The sequence below is a fragment of the Calliopsis andreniformis genome, chromosome 12 (genome assembly GCF_051401765.1).
Source record: "Calliopsis andreniformis isolate RMS-2024a chromosome 12, iyCalAndr_principal, whole genome shotgun sequence".
In the NCBI taxonomy this organism is placed as follows: domain Eukaryota; kingdom Metazoa; phylum Arthropoda; class Insecta; order Hymenoptera; family Andrenidae; genus Calliopsis; species Calliopsis andreniformis.
This window is the reverse complement of record NC_135073.1, coordinates 8,702,073-8,720,521: the sequence shown is the minus strand read 5'-3', so window position 1 is coordinate 8,720,521 and position 18,449 is coordinate 8,702,073. Positions and strand designations below refer to the sequence as shown.

The 18,449-nt window shown below is 37.3% G+C and overlaps 1 protein-coding gene across 2 annotated transcripts in view; it reads right to left on the bottom strand.

Annotated features, from left to right (window-relative positions):
• Fife (regulating synaptic membrane exocytosis protein fife) overlaps positions 1–18,184 on the bottom strand; it is a 122,205-nt gene extending 104,021 nt beyond the window's left edge. For both annotated transcript variants that reach the window (XM_076388686.1, XM_076388687.1), the window contains exon 1: positions 17,810–18,184. The gene's annotated coding sequence lies outside the window, so the exon portion shown is untranslated. The remainder of the gene's footprint in view (positions 1–17,809) is intronic.
• Positions 18,185–18,449: the final 265 nt, after the last annotated feature.

Here is an 18,449-nt window from a genome sequence, read left to right as displayed (position 1 = left end):
TACATTTACCTAAAAACTGGAAATGAAACATATATTCATCTCCCAGATGACGTATTAAAAATTTCTTGTTTACAGAATAATCTACGAAGAGGATTAATAAATACTTCATTCATAGGTTCTTCAGATTCAAATGGAGAAAATTCATTTTTACTCCACAGTTAGAAATTAGCAACACTATCTAGTCCATTAAATAACACAAATTATTTAAATTATAGATAATTCAGTGAATTTAAATTCAAAATAAAGTGAACTATTCAACGATATAAATCAACAACCTTCTCTGCGCTGCACCACATTAAATTTCTAATTTACCTTAAAAGTCAGAAAAGGACTGTCCTAAATTTTGGCCACTTACACGTACAAAACTTATCAAGGTACAGTGAGCTATCTTTTAGAGTAACCCATGAATCTTTATCCGAGTCCCGTTTTAATGAAATTCATTTTACCTAGTCTTGCTGGATTTTTTTAATGTTTTATCTCGCAATGGAAAAAGCAATATATCCTAGTTCACATTCGCATACCTCGCTGGCAAGAAGAATTTTCTTTCTCTACATGCGTTAACCGGAACTTAGTGAACCTGTTAAACACGTTTCCTGTTCAGGAACTGACACAGTCCAAAGGTGTTCAAAAAATGTAGGTCGAGCGAAACCCACAGCGACAATTTAGCATGCAAATTATTGACCAAGGCTGCATTTTAGCAGTGAATACGTTAAGATTCTTGCGATCTGCATTTCATTTCAAAAGGTTCAAGCTTCCAGGATGCACCATGAAGGATAGTAATGTAGCTGTAACCCCTTGGCGAATATTTAAACATTTATTCGTGGCACAGATATGAAAAGCTACTGACATTCGTGTCGATCGTTCTTGTTGATATATAAAGTTGGCCTTATCTACAAGATTGTATGCCATTTGGGGTATTTTAGCAGAGAGATGTAATGTAACTAAGTAAACGTAATTAAAGATGAAATTTTTTAAAGAAGATAAATATCATTTAGAATGTAGATATACGTACTTGAAGATTCACAGAATGAAATAAAAAAAGTTGTCCACATTTTGTAATTTCAAACCCTTTCTAGTTCACCTATAATGAACTCCAATCTCATTAATATTAATCATCATCGATCCCACACCATCAATAGTAACCATTTCCTCATTCAAAAATACCCAGCGCCCCTTCTCCCCATCTACATTAAATCAGTATTTAATTTTCCCTTTTTCGAACGCAGCAGAAGCGACGAATGCGACATATCTTACATCGTTACATCTCCATTTAATCACCACCGCTCTTTTCATCGTCACAAGTGCCGTTAATACAGCCATTGAAGCAGCCTCCGGAAGCCGAATATTTCGAAGCACGAATGGCGCGTTTAGCCTCGTCAGAAATCTCGCTTCACGCGCGACACGTCAAAATGGCTGAAAGACGAAGCTGGGTTCTAGGGTCAGCTCCACTATTTCTTTCTTCCACGCGATATGCATCGCGGATGAGCCTTTGCATACTTTCCCTCGTTGCATCGCGCTGCATCTCCTTCGTGACGCAAGAGGCGCGCGCGCGCGATAACAGCTGCGTATCCGAAGGAAATTGAAACGCCCGAAGGTTCGCCATCTGTCATTACCGCGGATGCGATTGCATGCGTTGTTATCGATCAGCCCGCTCAAAAACAACGCTCAGCGTCTGATGTTGCGTAACGTCAGTTATATTCTACTTGCTGGTCACTTGACACGAGGTAATAATAATAGACGTTGATAGACAATGAGCGGCGGGGAAAGCTGGGTTGCGCAACCACTAGTATTGGTACGAAATTACCAGCGTTAAGTACTGTGTTATCTTGATGATTGTAAATCTGTCGGTCGTGTGACCGATAAAGCGATGAAAACGCTTCGTGAGACTTCGATGAATTCTGTGACTGTGTTGGATGCTTTGTTTTCTTTCAGCGTGTTGTTAACAGGCGCGAGCTTTTTGTAGTTCGTTAGTCACGTGAAGATTTGAGGCTCTTTTAGTGTGAACCGAGGTTTGGTGGAATGTAATTTTTCAAACTGTTTTGATATGCAAGGTGTTCGATAAGAGGTGTCAGAAATTATAAAAGGTAATTCTACATGTTAAAATGGAACTAAAATTGAGAATGCAAACCTCACTGAGGTTTTGTTTTAGAGTTATTAATAAATTGTTGAGAAAACGCCTGAAAGAGTAGAATGTGTTTGACGCAAGTCTTATTCTACTGACTTCGCTGTGTCTGACATGGCTAGTGCTAGTGCGTGTCAGTAGTAGAACAAGTCTTAAGTCAGACATGCTTCATGCGAATCTTAGACCCTTTTTTCAATCATTGCTAACTATGAGATGAAGCCTTAATTAATGTCTTATTTCACTTTATAGAATCGTCCATTAAAATTTCTAACACCCATCGTTGAACATCCTATATATGTTTTATACGTAACTAAATGTTAACTAAAATGGGATATACTACCTAGTATTTGATGGTTTATCATGAATGAAACAGATAAATTAGGTACAATACTTTTCTTTAAGAATATCTATAATATAATATAACTCTATTAATTATTCTTAGCGATGTGCTGTGATCTTCACAGATAGTTTGATGCATTAAGTTTTAGAAAACCTTGTACGCTAACACAACACCTCAGAAGAGTAATATTCGTCATGATTTAGCAATCAATACGTAATAAGGCGGTTAATGGCGTCAATCGCGCAACAGGAGCGTGGCTAATAAATTTGTTCCAATAAAAGCGGGAAGAAGCGACATAAAACCACCCCGACGTTTTATTCGCGTCGGCGTGTATTACTACTGGCAAAGTATCGCCCGAGGGACATTAAAGGGAAGGATATTTGACGTAGGGCGTACGCGAAAACGCATAATGGCTCCTTCGATACCATCGAGGGCTTTTTACTTCTGCGTCGATCCGACCGAGCTGAGCCACAGCGCCTCTCTCATGTTCGCGATTTATGATCAGAAAAAGGCGCATAAATATTAGTTCTGACGCCGCGTGGGGATGAAACACGTACCTGCGACGGTCACGAAGAGAATGTAAGAGGCACCCAGTCACAGTAAAGGAGATTTACCATGGCGCACGTAGACTTCTAATAAAATGGTACTTGTTACTCAACCGAAGGACCTGTTATTTCATCTGCACGAGCACTCGTTGCTCCAGCCCAGATGCCTCCAAGAACCGACCGTAAATTTTTAACATAAACGCTCTTCTTGCTCCTCTTCCTGACCTGTGTTCATTGGAATTTTACTGCGCGTTAATGCTCGCCAGTTGCTACCCTGCTCCACTTGTAGTGACATATGGAACGTTTGTAATAGTGAAAAGTAAGAGAACTATAAAGAATATAGGAGTAAAGTAAGAAAATACAAATTGGGATAACGAAAATATTGAGGATAACTTTTCTCATGTTTAGCAAAGTGGATTCTATGTGTTTTGTTTTTGAGACATTATCACTGATTTTGAGGGTTCTTTGAAAACTATGATACTATTGAATTATAATACTTAATTGGATCTGGTAGCATATTTGGGTTATTGGAAGTATACAATTTTAATAGTCAGTGTGGTACTCTAAGCCAAGTTTTGTTAGAAGATGCTTACTTACTACTAGAAAAATAAAGCACAAAATATAATATTTCAAATAATGAGGTGTTTGAAACAGGTATCTATTCTGTTCTATTATATATTTCTAATTTTAGAGAAAATAAATATTATTTAAAAAAACACGACCTAATCCTCGTAAAATGACAAGTGATTATGAATTTATATAACTGGTTCTTAAATTTCGATAAACCTATGAATATCAATCAAATAATCTTAATTCTCACTTGAAATTTGTTTTTAACCAAATAACATGTAACTTATTTATATAATTATTTTATGAAGAGTTTGTTTCTCAAGTTATGATTAATTATATTACAGAAAATATAATTAGTGTTCTTAAAGTATTAAGAAGGGATTAAGTAAAATTTATTAATATAACATCAATTCTTCGATTATTGATAAAACAGAATGTCAGGCATGACATAAAATGATCGCTATTTAATTACATATAGAATACTGAATTAGCATGTTACTGCGATTAAATGATTGAATACGCTAATGTAAAATGATGAATGTGTATTTAATGATACTACAGCAACCACTTTAATTCATTAGAACGTGAAAAATAACGTCTGACCAACATACATCTATGTATCTTTCTGTTTCATGTAATACATTTATCCTAAATCAACATGAAATTAAGAACTACTCTCTGTACACTATTATTCCGTACAGAACGAACATTGCGTGACATGTTAACAGGTGGTCCAAGCTATAGAATCCTTTCCATCGACTTTTCAGGAATACTCATGTTTCTTTACCAGCAAAATATATTCTATACTTTCTAGAAAAAAATTGATTTCGATGCAAGTAATAATAAATGTTGAAGAGCTAAGAATAATATAGAACCTCTTTTTTTAGGCAATTTTTCCAAAATTACGTGACTTTCAAATACTGCGTTAATCTAAATATTTAGGTATTACTTGTTACAAGTACACATATTATTTATTATTAGATCTATTAATTAATCAACAGGACTCTGTATTATCATTTCCTCCTCTAAATAGAAAAAGAAGGAAAGTAAGGATCTCTAAAAGACAGAAAAAAATAAAGACAGATAAGAAAGCACGTAATAGTGTTTCAAAAATACATCACGTGTAACAAATAATAGTCACCTCAACAACTCGCTAGTTCTACTATCAAAATGGAAAAACGAATTGTCCTAGATTCACAGCAAGTTTAACCCCTCACTTTTCATTTTACAACTCACATGTGTCCATCGTGATAAGCGAGCTAGCGCCATAAACGTTGCGTTTGATCCAAAAAAGAGATACCGTGCCGCTCGAAGCTATTCAGTAACGTTAAAACAACAATTACCCCTGAAGACGCAGTTATCGTTCGTTCATCAGAGCAAATCCATTCGCGAGATCCCTTTGAGGCAACCTTCCTCGGAAGCAAAACTTTCTCGCAAGCTCGAGAAAGTTTTTCGTGAATGCTGTCCTAATGCAAGTGGAACTCCCACCGCAAATAACTCTTGTTCCATTATGTGACCCTTCCAACTATGCGTTTCTTTTCTAAAGGACTCTTCTATTCTCAAACTTAGAAAATTGTTATGAAAACCAATCACTGAAAAATTGCCAGAAAAACAACATTTTTTATAAATTTTCTACAAATTTGATGCATTCAGAGTACATTCTTGGAATATTAAATTAAAGTTGAAAAAACTGACGACGTCATGCAATTTCTATGAGTGTTTTTGTTACAGTATATTAGTCAAATCAGACATAATACTTTAAAGACAGTTTTCTTGATAAGCCTTCCTTCGAGATGACACCCTCGAAATTTCTGAAACTAATGAAGTCGATTTTATGAAATTTTACATAGATGTAACGTAAGTAGATGTTTTTTATGAAATCACAATTAACGTGAATCTAGAGACACTACTTTTTGTGTAAAAACGTTAATCCATCCTTTAATATAATTCTGCCACCCTTTCCTGAAGGTACTATTATCTTAGCAATTCTTAACATTTTGTTTCTTTCACATTGCCAATTCTTAATGTTCTCGCTGTTTCAATATTGGATCAATAGATAGACAGAAATCAGCGACAATTTCTCTTCCACTGTCTCCTTCGACATCCTACAATTTTAGAATATTTAAACTTCAATCAAACTTCCTATCAGTTCTCCAAAAGTCTACAAATAAACACACAAACTTTGATAAAACTGTCCCCAATATTTACCCCTGAGAAGAGTTCTAAATTTAAGTAAATGACATCGTAGCACGGTTTTTTGACGCTCTACACTGAAAGACTCCTTAAGTTACAAGGTGACTTATATTATACTATACATCCCCTTTTTCGTACCAAGGTGACGTTCCAAGGGGAGAGCCATTTTTTTCGAAGGGCACTCCTGTATCAACGGAACTCTGGCTGGCGGGTATTTGTTTTGCTCGTTAACTTAGCGGCCGTCCTTCTCTTCCCACTGTTTGCAGCCTAATTTCAGAGGGCGAGTCTGAGGCCGCCTTGCTCAGAGCCGAGAAGTGGGTCAACCGATCATCATGTTCGCGTCCATATTACGGAGAAATAGGAAACGCAAGCGCGTTCTTTTATCGATCGCCGTATCCTTCGCGCGCGATGGAGGGAAAAAGCGGGAGAGAGATCCTCGAACAGCTTTTCCGATCGAGTAATCACCGGGACAAAATTGTTCCCGTCGTTGACAATCGATCACGATACGCCGCCAGTTGGTGATCTGCATGCAGACCCTGCTCGCGCGCCCCTCGCTACGGGGCGACTCGGGATTAGTGGTCCATCGGGGGTGATCAAGGTGGAAGATCAAGGTCAAGAAAGGAAATTGATATTTAAATCAACTGATACGAGCTCGTTTGAAATTTATTTTTCACTAGCAACTGTTTAAAAGTTGGATGATCTGACACAATGTCCTGTCTACGAAAGTAGCGTGTTTGATATCATGAATTAGGTACTGTATTAATTTTAATGTAAGGGTGATAGACTATTCATGAACTGAAATCGATTTGCTGAAAGTTTGATGTTTACTGTGAATTAAAAGCATTCGGGAAACTCTGGATATTTCTGAAACTGAATTGAACTAAAATTGAATTGGGGGCATTAAGTCAATCTTTTTTTCAAATTGCGTTATGCATTGTATTACGTTGTTCATGTTTTGATACAATAGATGCATCAGATAAGTGTAGATACAGGTTCAAGTTTAATTGTAGATGCACGAGGTCTCGGGCAAAATTCAGACCAAATTTTTTTCAGAGAAAGAAATCTAATGTACAATAAAATTTGCGATAATATTTCAGAATAAAGGAACTTTTGCAAAACGAATACTGAGAAATTAATGAAAAGGTGTGAATTAAGGGTGATTAATAAAAAATTACTTTTAGTTTAATTTTCTACAAACAAGGAAGAAAACTTACATTATTTATAGAACAATTTGATATAACTACTGCGCAAAGGTAAACATATGGAAAAATGTAAAGTGGTAAATTTGCATTCAACCACAACGTAGCCGAAAGGTTAAAGGTTCTGTAATTGAAAAATAAATTAGGACCGTGAGTATACTTGTTTTGGTATCCACTAGTATGAGTCGGTTGACCTATAATTCTGAATCACCCTGTAAATGGCGAGATTGTTTGGCCCTCCGAACGATTTCGAGCATTATGAAGATGCAGTTGCCCGGGCTCGGGTTATTAATTGGCTGCTTAACTCGATTTCCGATTTTCAGCGACTGTTGCGAAATGCAGCGCAAAATTGACAACGAGGTAACAATGAAACTCAATTGCTGAGAATTTATATTAAGCAGATTCCATCGGATTGTTTTTGTCGAACATTATTAGCTGTTTTTCGCTGTTCAATTAAAAAGAAATTAAGTGCTGCATATAATGTTCAATAAACAAGGCTTTCTGCAAATTTCAGAATCTAAAATTATAGTTAAATAAATATAAGCTTTGAGTAGTAAAATGATCATATAAAATATATATTTAAATTTAATTATCTGTTATTATGGCTTTCAGCCTATTTCGAATTCTAAATCGGCGAAGCATTATCTATAATGAACTATTAACAGAATCTCTATTGTTGAAAAGAATAAGATTGAGTAGATAAATAGACTTTTACAGTGCTGCAAGTAAACAAATAAGAAGAGAATGTTTTATACTATTTATGTATCTATATTTTAGACTTTTAAATAAATTTTTACGATTCCACAATTGCATGAAATTTTGACACAGCTTCCGCCAATCGCAGAGGAACTCAAATATCGATAACAATTCCAGATTAAATCTAATATGAATACAGTACAGTATTCGAGCAGAATCGGCAATTCGAGGATGAGTATTTCCCAATTTCAATGCGCGAAGATTTCTCGCGTCAGAGAGTCTAAGATTCTCACCGTTTCGGTTATTACTATGATCCTGGAGGATACTAGATACTAGTATATGAACCGTGAAACAACTGGAGGAAAGCGCATCGAAAGGGAAGCTGGAGCGAGAGGGAAAATAAATGAGGATGTTCAGCAGATCGCGTGGCCCGCGACGAGGAACTAGGCCAACTGGTGACCTTCTTGCGATAAGTAACCAAGGTGATACACACCCCCGTGGAAAATTATAACGGCAATTCACCAGGAAGGCCAGTCATTCGTTCACTAGGAATTGTTAACTCCAAGTGGATCCATTGGTTGTCGATACCAACTTTGTCACACGGTAAAACGTAATCTATACTTTTATTGGATAAAACTTACTAAAGTTTAAATATATTTCTAATTACTAACGTCTAGTGATAATATTTGAAGTCATGATTTCATGTAATTTGATAGATATTGAAAATTATTGTGTGATACTTAGGTCACCTAACATTATTTTGGTAAGACAGATTTCACGAATAGGAATGTGAATTTTTAACCCTATACTCATAAAAGATATCAATAAAGAAGTTATTTTCTGGAAAATCTGTCTTTGAAAAATGTTTCATTTATTTTAAACAATTTCGCTCTATCTGTAAAGTATAAATGTGGAAGAAACGCATTAAAAAGATACTACAAGACATCTAAAAGAGTTCTGAGATAATGGTTAATAAATAAAATATGGATGAAGATTTTTAAATGGTAACCATAGATTGGCATTTTTCTTTGCAATCAGCATGAAAAAGTTCAAAAATGATTTTCAATGAAAAGGACGAACGTTTAGAAGAGAAAAGGTCGAAGTTCCATACCATTTTTCACGGAAACAGAACTTGAGTAACAATTTACAGTTAAAGTTAAATCGAACGTAAAAAGTGAAGATACACACCGCATAAGGTACAGTTGCCTAGGGAGGAGAATATTTCAGCACAGTAGGAATTTCACACATTGTTTTATGGTACATTTCCCTGACGCTTTCGTATGCTTCATCCCACCTTTCTGAACTTTTTTTATTATTTACTATGCAACCGAGGTTCAAACTACATATCTACAATACACGTATTTATACTACTTGATGATTTACATAAAACTTGTACAGTCAAAATGGATTCTAAAAATAATATTTCAATTTCATTTTTGTAAGCTCGACTGAAACATAAATAAAATTGACAACACACATAATGTTACATTACTATCGCTTTCGTTCTATTAAAGTCCTTATTAAATAGAATGTTACAAAAACTTTTAAACTTAAAATTCTCTTAAAAGGATGATTAATTTCAAATTAAATCCTTTACGTTTAAATTGTTTAATTTCTGGAAACTGTAGAAAAATATCGTTTGAAATGATATTAGCACAGAGTAATAAACTGGCAATCCATGCACACATCTTCAGTTAGTCAAACTATATCAGACCCAGGAATAAGAGTTTCATGAAATCCGGGATTTTCCACTTCATCGCGTAATAAATTACGCAATTTTTACGTCATCTCTGGTCGGATTATGGGAATAATTAATCGGATTTAGGTTGATTGGTTTCGATCCTATAATCCCACCAAAGCAGAATTTTCATTCAAGAGCGACGAATATCGTCCGACGAAGTGAGCATAACGAAAACTCTGTTAAATACTACATGCGTAATGCAGAAATTACGTTATAAAGAAACGAGAACAAGGTTGTTCGTAACGTTAGAAAATATTTAGTTAGAAAATTATTTCAAGGTTCTAACCTAGTAAGTGAGTCTGAGACTAACAGAGAATTGTTAATATAAGCGAAAGTACCTGTTAATGAGAAAATTACAAGGTAAATCCATACTAATGACTGAATTTCATTATCTCATCATTTTGGAAGTATTTTTGAAATCACGAGTAATAAATTTCGGAATATGATTTAACCAGTAAATTGCTTCAACAAAACTTAATACATTCATAGATTAATCTACGTACTTTAAAAAACTACTTTACTGTTTAAGGAATCACTCACGAGTCAATCTCTTAAAAATGAATTTTTCGTAAAAATTACTCAAATGTACAATATTTCATTTTTTAGATTTTCGACTGAAGTTTTATTAAAAGTCAAGACCATTAAATGGAATATCCTGTATAGATAGCACCTGTATTCACCTAAAATAAAGAACTGAAATTGGATCCACCTTAATTGTTGGTAACTTGTTTCAGCTCGACACGTACCGAGACGTGTTTATTATAAATTTAGAGAGAAAATTTTCTCGTTTCGAACATTGGTATTAGTGTTGAACATTGCGGTTTCTCCTTCGATCGAGCAGCACGACGCCAAAGGTGATACCGTAGCCCGTGCTAAAATGTCATGATATCAGCGTGGTAAGATGTCAATATGTCAACAGCGACGACGTTGTCACGCGTGTTCGAGTTTATACCGGCAACGAGCGTGTTCAGTGGCAATACTATAACTAACGTTAATTCGCGAAAATGAGAAAGTGTCAATCTGTCACAGCGTCAAAGCGATACATTAGAACGCTACCGCGTGGTTGAGAAAGTTGTTGCTCAAAATCTTTCATAGATCCATTTACTGAGAATACACGATACAGCATCGTCATAATACGATACTTCGATTGCGAAGGGAACGCGATCCCTTCTTCCTCGGGGAGAACAACGTCCAGACATTAATATTCTTGAAAATCTCTGAAAAACGAGATCCACGTGAATATTGCCATTCGTTCCTTTAGAAGTTTTAGGATTGCACAAGGTCTCTTTTGTGTGGTATAATCTGCAGATTTACGTGCATGTAAAATAAAATAACTGATTTCAAGAAAGAAGTCATTGGATTGAGAGCTTTCGGTCTTTTTGTAACTTTTTAGATTTGTCTGTAATACGAAATGAGTAGAATTTTCATTATAGTCAGGTATTTAACAAAGGGATCAAGCAAACCCTCTTTTCCTCTAATTTGTCGACAAGCACAGTGAATACCGAATTTAATACCCTTCATTAGCTTTTCATGGACTTCACTTACAGGCTGAAGCTAGAAAGGAACAAAAGGAGGTCGCAGGTTTTTTCAAAGGACCACATTTTCCTCTTAACTCCAAGCTGTAACGACACAGATTGACAGCGTTGCCTTTCCCATGGAAAAAGAACACGCCTTTCAACGAGGGTACCTTTGATAGTTCCCAGCCTGCCAGGGGGATAACGGATCTGTTTAATCTAAGACCTTCGACTGACACCTGCTGGAAACGTGCACGTCTAACACGACGTCAAAACCGAAAACTCCCTATACTTTCACGATATTAAAACACGCTCCACGAGCTCTTCTGACATGAAACGTGTACGTCATTCGTGCTGCTGTGAAATAAGCACGTCATTTTTTAAAGATTAGTTACAAACGCTCCTGCCGAACAATCACACTGAAAGTTTCGCGAAAAAACCTACATCCGCTGAAATGTCAGGCTACCGATCATTCAGCGCGCTAAAAATACTAGAAATATCGGATTCGTGTCCACCCACGCCTCCTCATTTCGGGGCAGGGAGACTCTGCAGGCGTGCAGGGGGATCACCTTGAACGCGTATCAATGATATGCTTGATATGGAAAAGAAGAATAAGTCTTCGAGATGTCTCAATACTATTGAACTTTTTCTAGAGGTTGTAGGGAGGGAGGTGAATTACAGTCTTCATTTGTTTTACCTCGCGGTTTCTTAGAAAGTTGTTATTGATAAAGAACATTTAATTGGCGATATCGTAATTAAATAACCAGTATGTTACTACCTTTTTCGACGCCATTTTTATTGTTATTATATGACAACGTGAATTCAGGTTACACTTGAATTCGAACCACTTGAACACAAACTTGACATCAAGCTACTTGAATCCAAGTGCCTTTAATTCAAGTAACTCGACTAATCTAAACGAGGCTTTAGGGATCTTCCTAACTTAAGTGTTAAAGTCAACTGAACTTTTTTCTATTCCCTAAACATTGATTAAAGAAGCCACAAACTTTTAAATTAATATGTTCATTGCTTTGCTTAAAACCCATTTCTCATTCCTCAACCGTCCTAGTTCAGAAAAACACTTAATGTTGCGATCACTAGTTTCCTCATACAAGACCAGAGAACTGATTCAGTGTCCCAACCGCTATCAAATTTCGTGCGCAAGTAGAAAAGAGCGCGAAACAAAGGGACCATATTACACAAACGAGCGTTCACCAGCAAAGGAGAGACAGGAGGCGCGAGTACGCGTGAGATTTCCGCTCTTTTCTCCAGCGTCGTCATCGAAGCGACTCTTTTAGAAGAATTGCTGGAGACAATGGCCGCGTTCCGTCACAGTTACCGCGTCGCTTGGTAAAAGGCAGCAACTGGGGAGATGGTTGGAAGGAGCGACGTCAGATGTTTACCCAGGGGCTGCTCGCGGGCCCTGACGCGCGTACGCGCGGGAACAAAGGAGAGCAGCGCGGCGTGCGCGAGCTGGTTTTCAACTCGAGCGGAGTCGGATTAATTTGCGTTTTCGAGATTGTAAATTCGAAGTTCTCACTAACTCTGTTACACACTCCCCCGCGAAAGAGGCGCCGAGATGGCAGCGGCGGACTAATTTCTTGTCGAGACCCCAGGCATATTTCCATAACGCCTTTCAACAGCTCGTTAGCTGTTGCGTGTGCGCCAGCTGCCGACTCGAGAGAGTGGAACTTTCGAATGGGAATTCGCTGTTTCTCTTCAGTCGAGCACTGGGGAGGATTTTTGGTTCCGCTTTGGAAGGTTTCAGAGGATCTTTGTGGCTTTCGGCGAGGATTCCTGGAGTGCTAGAATCTTGTAAGGTTGAGTCATAGTGTCATGGACTAATACTGTATTAATATCTGAATCGATGAGTTAAGGAATAGTACAAGTCCACAAACTAGATTTTGAAACAGTTGAGCCCAACATATAGTAGTGTACATTTTACATACCTGGATTCCAAAGTCACAGTTTATTAAGTCTACTTATTTTTTGTGTAATTTTGAACACTTTAACTCTGGAATCCGGATATAGTTTTGAGATTATTTGCAAATGGTGTATTTTTGACTCGTACTATCCTTTAATTCACCAATTTATATACTAATACACTGTCTGTGTAATATAATCAATATAATAGTACTCTTTCATAATTAATGGGTTGAATGCCACTCGATTTTCTGATATTCTTCAGGTCCTTTCATTTACAGTAGAATTTCGATTCAAATGTTTCGAATTGCACTTTTACCAGATTGAACTGGAAGAAGCAATATGACTATTCACTATGGTTATCAAATTCTTTTTTACTCTTTTATTATTTAGATAATGGGATTTGTTCAGTAGTCAATTGGAAAATAAAAATGGGAAATATTAGTACAGAACAGATTCTATTATTTTTTTCAGAAGATATTGCTGAAATTGTACTATGGATAGAAAATTCAAAATTAGATTAATTTTACTTAGTCAGAACAAATTGACTTTTTATGAATGAATACAAATAGACATTAAAGTGGTTCAGTTAAATATAATTAAACGTGATTACATTTAATGACACATAACTGAATATTATTATATTTCATATGTATTTTAAACGAATTTAACGTTCATCTTTTTTTAACACGAAAGGTTAAATATTATACAATATTATTCACAACTTGTACTATTCATGAAATCCACATATTCTACTTAAATGCTACTACACTTAATATTGAACATCATTAATGTTTACGTAATACAAACTGTGTGACATGAGAAACAATCATCCTTGCTTTTTAGTATTGCAGTAGTATTACGTGACATAATCCCAAAAGAAAAATAACTTCCCCTTGAAACCGTTTTTTTTCAACATTCATTATCGTTATGAATGTAGAATACGAAGTATCGTACACCTGCTACCTCCACATTTCTGCTATTTAATTTTAAATTTACTTTTTCGTTGTCTCGGATAATTATTGAGTAAAAGAAAACAAATTCAAAGAACTCTAATTGCAATTACCGCTAATTTTTTTTATAAGAAAAAAAGTAGTTTCAATCACGTTACTTTGTACAATCTGTCTGACCACTGCTCATCTGTTTCCACTTCGCGTCATATTTTCTATTATCTTCTACTACTTGAATCACATAAATCAACTTTGGCTCAGTATTTCTTCTAAAAAATATTTTTAGTAAATGTTAGATTGAGAAATAAATATCTTCAGAAATATACAAAAATTTAATTAATATAAATTTCTGTTTAAATAAAGTCAAATCAATAGGACAAGTATACTACTCGGAAGTGAACATTTTTCTGCTCTGTTATATTTTTGGCTTTTTCATTGTTATATAACACAGCATGGTATACTCAAAAAGCAAGCATATCCTTTCCATCAAATTTTCAGTACATACAAAGAGAATATTTAAAATTTCAAATAAAAGGATTCTTTTAAAATCCACATACGCGCTGAAAGTTTAACTTTGATCAGGAAAACCATTCGAAAATCAATTTCGAACGCGTTGGAAATTCTCTATCTAGAACTTAAATCGAATCGTTGGAAAATCGCTTCCCCACAAAAGTGCCGAAAAACACGAACAGAAAACTTAATCATGGCGTAAGTCCCATCTACTAGGTAAACTTTCCGCGTCGGCAAAAACGCAGAACCATCAAGAATCCGGTAAGCCCTTCAGGCGATTCCAGCGTACGATTTCCATGTCGATAAAATCGAGAGAGATTCGTGTGGAAAATTACCACAGCCTTTGGCAATTCATTAAACCGTTTGACATCTTATAATTGTATTTTTTTCGAAAACATCCTTTCACAAGGAAGAGAGTGACGCTCCAGCAAAACTTTTATTTTGAAAAACTCGTTAGGATCCTGTCCCAAGTAAACATTAAATAACACTCGAACAATTTTTTTAATTGCTCCTGCATGTTTCAAAATTGAAGCTCATGACCTACTTCACTTATAAACTTCAATTAATTGAGTAAGTAACGGTAACTTAATAACTGACAGGTATTATTAATATTGACGTTTAATTTTGGAACGGACTGAGGCATCCGTAAAACTGAATAAAGAATAAACTATAAATAACTACATGCAAAATCTAAATGAGTTTCTAGAATAAATATGAAAGATATTCTTATTTTAATTATTTTCGAAGTGAACTTTAATTATTTTCTACAATATCATATTTTTGTAATATTTTCAACTATTTCATCAGTTCTGTTTATCTTAAAATGTGTTTCACGGGAAGGGTATTCTCAACTAGATGTCTGTGTAAAAGGTTGCGTTATTTATAATTGCTTGTGGTTGCATCATAGAAAGAAATCTAAGAATAATAATTGTTAATGATACTCTAGTATAAAATAATTTAATACGACTGGAAAGAGTCGTTAAGGAACAGAATACGTTTCGCTTTATGTCAACATAGGTATATATTTCCATTTCGAATATCTTTGTCGTTAAATAGAGAGTTCACTAAATCACTAAATGTTGATTAAGAACACTTGTGAAATACAAAACTACACTCATTATCGTTCGACACCCATCCACTGCGTCCAAGTTAGCGAGTGGGAATTCCGAATCGCACGGAGCACCCTCGACTTAACAACGCCCTCGACAGTGAATTCTTTCGCTTTGAGATTACACGATCAAATTATTGTACTTAACCCTATCTCACTGCAGGACCTGTTACATGCGTTGCAACACATCGCACGCAGGACACTGGCAAGCATTCGTACTATCATTCAAGCACTTTCGTCTCTTGCGTAGCACTCCATCCAGCATCGATTTAATAACACAGCTAATAATCGAACCCAGAACCAGCGTCCTTTCAAAATATTTCCACGCGAGGGAGATGAATAGAGGCAAGAGGCCTCTTCCCTGACTTTCGATCACTCGCCCTAAGGAACGAGGAGCCGCGAGATAAAGGGGATCGAGAGGAGAGAAAGGCAACAGAATGGAACGTTCCCCGGGAATCGAGGAAATGGGGACGGAAATCGGTCGATTAAAACGGTATCAAATCCATCTCGAAATTACGTTGCATGCGTGGCTCGGTTTCCATGGAAAACCGCATATTCCGTGGAATATTGGCCGAGCGACCGAAAGACAAGAGGACCTCTGACCCGTTAATTACCGACCCATCGATTCAGCTGATTGAAAACTAATCGTGACAAATAAAATAGGAGAAGAATCGATTGTCCAGCTTGTAATTATACGCGTTGCTGTTACAGAGGACATGGTTCGGGCTGCTTTTCAATCGAGCCTAATCTCACGTCACGGAGAATTCCCTGTCGAATCGACCCAGAGCGCGCGAAGTGGACCTACGCTTCGAGGCAGTTCAGCTTTTGTCTGCTTCTGGTGTTCAGGATGTAGAACCTGAGACACGATATCGTTCGTTCTCTGATGTGTTATCTAGTACCACGAAGCGAATGACTAATAGCAGTTTTGCGTAGAATGCTTCTGTAATTGAAGCTTAGAGGCGTTTTTCTTGATTCGTGTTAGCTTTTAAAAGAAAGTTCGTTTGTCCTTGGTCTTGTAGGTATGTCGAATTGAAAATTAGAGCTTTCACCATTGTGAATGTTAGGGGCTGTCTAGTGCTTAATAAAAATCTCGTATCAATATTTCATCAGCGTTGCAACAATATTTATTAAATTGCTGGTTGTGGCTCAACGATCCATAGCACGAACATGGTCATATTATGTATAATAATCAACACTGATGAAACGTTAGGTTAAAGTTCCTAGTAGACGTAGCTTACAAAGCTTTTCATAGTAGCAACTGAATGTATAGTCAGCTCATTAAATTCTGATCACACAAGTTACAAATGCGTCAGCGATCTGAGCAATTCAATATCTACAAATGGCGCATATGTGAATCTACAGATAAAGTGTAACAGTAGAATGACATTGTAGAGCGAAACAATAGAAGTCATGTTCTGAATAATTTTGAAGTTATGTCTATATCAAAGTTTTGAAGATAAGATTTGTTATTTCCGCTGAAAAGATTTTGTTTAAAGTGATACCATATCAGTACAAGAAACGAGGATACAGTGATACGTAATAATGATAATACAATTTTTATTATATTCATACTGTAGTATAAAGCAGGATACTACAGTGTTAGAGAACAGAAGGATAGAAAAATATAATATTGCTATACAGTACCTAAGATGTAATATAAAGAGGAAGATTTCCTATGATTAAGGTCAAACCTATCCCAGAATTATATTCATAATTTACACCAGATATTCAAGTTTAGAAGCTAATCGATCAGAAATTAGGATATATGAATTAAGCCGATTTGCTTCAGAATTTCAAATCTATTTTAACGAATTTCCGTGACCCAATTACCTAAACAACATTACGAGCAAACTATGGTCGACAGGAATAAATAACATCTAAACACGTTTACCCACAAAATCTTCTCCAACATTGTAAAACTAATCTCGTCTTCTAAGTCAATAAACCATTCAACGTAAGCCACAAAAATCCATTACGACTGATCTACTCTTACACCTTATCTGTCTCACAATGAACCCTAAACGCCCCCAGCATCCCACATTTGTAACCCCGACAAAATCTAGCGGACTGCCTGAACAGTACTCTTTCACTACAGCCCTGTCCCTCTATTCATCATAATTCACAAAATCATTCGCGTGAAATAAGTTTCAAGGTCACGTATATCATCTAGATCGTCTCAAAGAAAACAGAACCGAGCCTCTGATCCTCTAAACCGACTCGAAAAACATGCCTCTCAGCTGTAATCTCGCGAACAATCAGCTCTAAACCTATAACAGTGTGACCAGAGTACGTTCGTCGAAAGAGCTCCGCGAGAGCTCCACTGCGACGAGAGGCAGGGCGATTCGAGTGGTCGATAGAAGCGCGCGAAAGCATGTTAAGAGAAGCCGGAATGACCAACCTGTTACTTGGCTGCCGAGGTCTCCCGTCGCGAGTGCGTGCGTTCTTTCGCTCCCTCGCGTCCGCCAGCTGCCCCACTGTGCGAGGTTGGCACGTGCTCCTCTATCTACCAGCCGTCGTGACCAGGGGGGATGATCGGTGTGCCCCGGAACTCGCGCGCCCTTCGTTCCCTCAGCGAGATCCGCGCGTACGCGCGCGTCGAAAACACGTCCCGCGCTGCGCGACGATGTGCAACGCTGTTCAGCGTGTCAGATGCGCCTTGAGACGTGCCTGTGCGGTCGAGTCAGGACAGGGGGTCGCGCATGCCCGCGGCAGAGGAAGTCGCGCAAGAAAGTGAAACTCGCGGCGAGGACGAGCGAGGCTGGCTCGGGAATGGGGAAACAAAAAAAGCGGAGCCACCGCGACGAGTCCACAGCGACGATATCGTCGGGCAGGCTGCCCGGCTTCTACTGCCCGGGTCTCCTGTTCCTCCCACCGAGCGAACCCACCCTCCCCACCGTTTCCCATTTCTCCTGCCTCTTCCTGCTGCCTCCTTACACCCCCGCCGACGAACGCGCCCGCCGAAAAAGCTCGCCTACTCCGCCGCCCCTGTTCCCTCCGTCCTTCGCCATCTGCCCCGGCCTCCTGCCCCTCTCGCAACC